Here is a 6,513-nt window from a genome sequence, read left to right as displayed (position 1 = left end):
ATTGGTTATTGTATTAATATTATATTCATCTGATCACATACCCAATCTTGATTACCCGATCCTAATAGTTTATATTTTCAAAATATTTATAATTTGATTATTAATATACATGATTTTAAAATTATATAGGATGGTGGCGGTCCGTAATGGAACCCTCTCAATCCTCTCATCCCTAATGACACATGAGCGTTATATCAATTTCTCTCTTTAATCTTATTTTCTACCTTTCCAACCTTAAAGACACTAAAATGAAACTCTCTCAACCCACACAATTTGATATAAATATACAATCACAAGGTACAAATTGATATGAGAAAAAAAAAGAAGAGAGAAGGAACATCAGCTCCTTCGAACTACAACATGTCGTAGGTGGAGCGATGTTCCCGACGGTAGCGGCAGTACGAAAGTAAGTAACCACCGTTTTGTCCACTTTAATATAATATGTGTAACATCCCAAAATACGACCCAAAAATTTTTCTTTTTAATATTACTAAAAATCACATCATCGAATGACATACGTACTAAGAACCATAGAATGAGTAACTCAAAAGTCAAGTAACTGTGTCAAAACAAATACTGTATCAATCCTATCAAAATATCTGAATAAAACTCCCAGGATAAAACTGAAGTTGTGGTGTGTGCGATGTCATCATCCCTAGCTCTTCCCCTTACTAGCGGAAGTACCTGAAACCATAAACTGAAACTGTAAGCACAAAGCTTAGTGAGCTCCCCCAAACTACCACGTCCCATACAATAACATATAAAGCAACTACTAGGCCTTGCCCAATGCATCGGACCGAAATCCGAAAAATGCATCGGACAGAAGTCCGGAACTAACCAGGGCCTTGCCCTCTGCATCAGACCGAAGTCCGGGAACTGCATCGGACCGAAGTCCGGAACTAACCAGGGCCTTGCCCTCTGCATCGGACCGAAGTCTGGAAACTGCATCGAACCGAAGTCCGGAACTAACCAGGGCCTTGCCCTCTGCATCAGACCGAAGTCCGGAATTGACTGAACATAACATAGCATAATCATAACTACTAGCATAAACATAGATACTGCATACTGTATCGGACCGAAGCCCGGAACACATAACACAAGACATGCTTGAATCACAAAGACATCAAGCACACTGAACTACTGCATCGGAACGAAGTCCGGAACTACTGCTAACTAAACGGGCCGGTAATGTGGTCGTAGACCCGTTCCTACTGGAAGGAAACTCACCTCGTAATGTTGGCTGCTGAGATGCTCAATCTGAAACTGCCTGACTGCTGCTCTGGAACTCCCCGGCTACAAATCCCATAAACACTAAATTAGAAACTGATAACTACTCTCTGCGTAAAATGACTATTTTACCCCTGGTCAAAGTCAACATCCTGGTCAAAGTCAACTTTCAGTTGACCGGACTCGCCGAGTTGGGCCGCCAACTCGCCGAGTCCCTATCATCCCTTCTAATCCTCTACCCGCTTCTAATCGTCGAGTTTGGCAAAGGCTCGACGAGTTCTTCTTCGATACTAACATCTAGTCATCTTCATCTGACTCGCCGAGTTGTATGAACAACTCGTCAAGTCCTCCTTCATCCTATGAATGAGATCAGTTCTTGACTCGCCGAGTTATATGAACAACTCGTCGAGTCCCTCCACTACTAGATCTGAGCCTTAACTCACCGAGTCCATTACCTACTCACTGATTTCACCTTAAATTCTCAGATGGGGAAAATCGGGGACTCGCGACTCGACTCGTCGAGTCTGAAGAACGACTCGCCGAGTCCCATGCATGTCATTACTAAACAGTCGATTCTGCTCGAATCCAGTGCATTCCATTCATAGATCTGGGCTCCTAGGGCTGGTTTTTCACGTAAAGTTTCTAACTTTACGTGCATGCATGCTAATATGAAGCTTAAATACCCAAAATAAGCTAAAGGAAGAGATCTAAGCTTGGAATGGAAACTTGGCTCAATAAAGGTGGCAACCTTGAGCTTAAGAAGCTCTGGAAAGCTTAGATCTGAAGTCCATTCAACATATTAACTCTTAATTCGACCTTAAAGTCTAGAAAGGGCTCAAAATCAACAAGAGTAAACTTCTCAAGAGATCTAATTGATAATACGCAAAGATTCGAGCTTGATACCTCAAAGGGGACTGAAATGCAACCAGAAGTCCGAATCTACTTGCTCCCCTTGAATACTTCTCTTCTCTCTTCTTCCCCCAAATCCCCAAGATGCACTAAAACCTTCACAAGTGAGAAAATGCTCCAAAATGCTTAAGAACGGCTAGGGTTTCGTATGGGACTCTTTGTGGGTGAGGGAGGCTGGTCTTAGGGCACATAATATGTTTAAATAGGTTGCAAACCCTCGAAATTAGGGTTTCATCCAGACTGGCAGACTCGCCGAGTCCGAGAATATGGACTCGTCGAGTCGTCAACTTAAATCGCGTGCAAATCCCGTCTCTACTCGACGAGTCGGGCTACTGACTCGTCGAGTACCCGTTAAAAAGAAAATTACTTTATTTAAATCGCATACCAGAAATGGGGCGTTACAACTCTCCCCCACTTATCTCAGACTTCGTCCTCGAAGTTTGCTGCTGCTGAATCTATAAATATCTCTGGGTAATTCTCCCTCATTTCCTCCTCGGCCTCCCACGTCCATTCTGAACCCTTCCGGTGTTGCCACTGCATCTTCACTAGCTGGACTACCTTGTTCCTCAAGGTCTTCGTTTTCCGATCCAAGATCGCAACGGGCCTCTCAATATAATTCAGGCTACTATCAACCTGAATATCCTCCAAGGGTACAACTGCTGACTCGTCCGCCAAACACTTCCTCAACTGAGAAACATGGAAAGTGTTGTGGATCTGGCTAAGCTCTGCTGGAAGATCCAACCGATAAGCAACCCGACCCACCCGGGCCAAAACCCTAAACAGACCAATGAACCTGGGGCCCAACTTGCCCCTCTTCCGGAACCTGATAACACCCTTCCAGGGTGATACCTTCAGGAGGACCATATCGCCCACCTGAAACTCCAAATCCAAACGCCTCCTGTCGGCGTAACTCTTCTGCCGACTCTGCGCAGTCTGCAGTCTGCTACGGACCTGCTGGATCAACTCTGTGGTCTTGAGCACCACCTCAGTGCTCCCGATGACCCTCTGACCGACCTCGCCCCAACAAATCGGGGTCCTACACTTCCTCCCGTAAAGCATCTCGAAAGGAGGGCGGTCAATACTGGCGTGGTAATTGTTGTTATACGAAAATTCCGCTAATGGAAGATACGTATCCCAACTGCCACCAAAATCTAGAGCACATGCCCGCAGCATGTCCTCGAGAGTCTGAATCGTCCTCTCGCTCTGCCCGTCCGCCTGAGGGTGGAAAGCGGTGCTGAAGTGAAGACGAGTCCCCATCTCGTCATGAAACCGCTTCCAAAACTTGGAAGTGAACCGGACGTCTCGATCTGATACTACTGATACAGGCACTCCATGCCGTGCCACTACCTCGCGCACATAAATATCGGCTAGCTTCTCGGGCGATATGCTCTCCTGTATCGGTATGAAATGCGTGCTCTTGGTCAGCCGATCCACTATGACCCAAATCGAATCAACTCCACGTGCGGTCCTGGGAAGCTTAGTGATGAAATCCATAGTGATATCCTCCCATTTCCACACGGGAATGTCTAACGGATGCATCTTGCCGTGGGGTCTCTGTTGCTCCGCCTTGACCTTCCTGCAGGTCAGGCATCTCTCCACGTACCAAGCTACGTCCCGCTTCATGCAGGGCCACCAATAGTCGGGTCGAAGATCTCTGTACATCTTCGTCGCCCCTGAGTGAATGGAAAACCGAGACTTGTGGGCCTCATCCATCAGTACCTGCCGTACTCCTCCCCAGTACGGTACCCAAACTCTCCCATGAAGGGTCAACAATCCTCGACTGTCATAGTCAAAGGAAGCTACTCGGCCCAAAATCCTCTCACACTTCTGCCTCTCCTCCTTCAAGCCCTCAACCTGTGCCTCTCTGATCTGCTCCAACAATGGTGTAATCACTGTCATCCTCAGACATACATCCCTGATCGGGGCTGCTACCGCCTTGCGGCTCAGGGCGTCGGCCACTACGTTGGCCTTTCCCGGATGATAAAGGATCTCGCAGTCATAATCCTTTACCACGTCCAACCATCGACGCTGCCTCATGTTCAGATTCGGCTGATCCATGAGGTACCTCAAACTCTTGTGATCCGTGTAAATGATACAGCGGACCCCATAGAGGTAATGTCTCCAAATCTTGAGGGCGAACACCACCGCCCCCAGCTCTAAATCGTGCGTCGGATAGTTAGCCTCGTGAGGCTTCAACTGTCTAGAGGCATAAGCTATCACATGCCCTCGCTGCAGCAACACTGCTCCCAAACCTGTGATTGAAGCATCACAGTAAACTACAAAATCCTCTACTCCCTCTGGCAGGGTGAAAATCGGCACCTCGCACAATCTCTGCCTGAGGGTCTCAAATGCTGCCTGCTGCTCAGGCCCCCAATGAAACACCACCAACTTCTTGGTCAGTCGGGTGAGCGGAACTGCTATCTTGGAGAAATCCTGGATGAATCTCCTGTAGTACCCTGCCAGTCCTAGGAAACTCCGAATCTCAGTTGGAGACCTCGGAACCTCCCACTGCATCACGGCCTCTATCTTGGCCGGATCTACTAGTATACCCTTCTGGTTGACGAGGTGACCAAGGAACTGCACCTCGCGCAACCAGAACTCGCACTTGGAGAACTTCGCGAACAGTCTCTCCCTCCTCAGCGTCTCTAGCACCTCTCTCAGGTGCTCCTCATGCTGCTCCTGAGTCTTGGAATAAACCAAGATGTCATCAATGAACACTATCACAGACCGATCCAGCATCGGTCTGCATACGCGGTTCATGAGATCCATGAATACAGCTGGAACGTTGGTGAGCCCAAACGACATCACCACAAACTCATAATGACCATAGCGGGTCCTAAAAGCGGTCTTCTGCACATCCTCATCCCTGACCCGCATCTGGTGATATCCTGACCGTAGATCAATCTTGGAGAACCAAGATGCCCCCTGAAGCTGGTCAAACAAATCGTCTATCCTCGGGAGTGGGTAACGGTTCTTCACCGTCACCTTGTTCAACTCCCGGTAATCTATGCACATACGGTGCGACATCCTTCTTTCTCACGAACAGGATCGGGGCTCCCCATGGTGAACTACTCGGCCTGATGAAACCCTTTTCTAGCAGCTCCTGCAGCTGCGTAGACAACTCCTGCATCTCTGGAGGAGCCAACCGATACGGTGCTTTGGCTATCGGAGCCGCACCCGGGACCAGGTCAATCCGAAACTCAACCTGTCTCTCCGGAGGTATTCCAGGCAAATCCTCTGGGAATACGTCCGGGTACTCTCGTACTACTGGCACATCGTCAACTGTCGCCTTACCCTTCTCCCGGGCATATATGACATAGGCGACGTACCCTGCGCAACCCTGCTGAACGTAGCGCCTCGCTCTCGCTGCTGAACACAGAATCGGTCTGCGCTGTGGCCTCTCGCCCTGAATCACTAACTCTCCCCCACTATGAGTGCGAACCCTCACTAACTGCAGTTCACAATCAATCACTGCCCCATTGGGGCTCAGCCAATCCATACCCACTATAACCTTATTCCCTCGCAGGGGAATGGGAACCAAGTCCACTGAAAACTGCTCATCAAATAACTGCAGCGAACACGCCCTATGCACTCTCGCGACCCTGACGGTCCTGTCATCAGCTATCTCAACCTCGAGTGGACAATCCAACTCCCCCGGAGCTCTACTAAACCTCTTGCTAAGCGCAAGTGAAACAAATGATCGGGTGGCCCCCGAATCAAACAATATTGTAGCTAAAATGTCGTTCACTATGAACGACCCTATACGAAAACATATAACCATGAGAAACAATCAATATCAATAAAGAGATAAGAGGAAAATACATACCCGTCACCACATCAGGAGTCGCTCGCGCCTCCTCTGCTGTCATTTGAAAAGCTCTACTCTTCGCCATTGGCACCTCACCCCGGCCCTGACGGCCGTCTGTAATCCTCAAAGTAGCAGGGGCAGGTGCTGCCACCTTCCCTGCTGTTGCTAAACTCGGGCACTGGGACTTTTTATGTCCCCTCTGATTGCAATGTAAGCAAATCAGATCAGTTGATGTGGTGGTGGTGGTAGTAGCTGTACAATCTCTACTCATATGCCCAGTCCGACCGCACTTATAGCAACCGGCACTACCCGCCTTGCACGCCCCATCGTGCAATCTCCCACACACTTGCCACACCGACTGTGGCTCTGCTGTCCTCTAGGTCTGTGATCTGTAACCTTGGGCTTTTTGCCCGAACTCCGTGTGCCAGATGCCGCCTCTGGCTTCCTCTTCTTCTCCATCTCCAAATCTATCTCTCTTACGAGCCCTCACAATCATGTCATCCAGCGTTTTACAGCTGGACCGGCTCACAAACTGGCGGATATCACTCCGCAACATCTCATGATAACGG

The sequence above is a fragment of the Lactuca virosa genome, chromosome 5 (assembly GCF_052849685.1).
Source record: "Lactuca virosa cultivar CGN04683 chromosome 5, Lactuca_virosa_CGN04683_v6, whole genome shotgun sequence".
In the NCBI taxonomy this organism is placed as follows: Eukaryota; Viridiplantae; Streptophyta; class Magnoliopsida; order Asterales; family Asteraceae; genus Lactuca; species Lactuca virosa.
The sequence above is the reverse complement of the archived record's forward strand: the minus strand, read 5'-3'. Positions refer to the sequence as shown.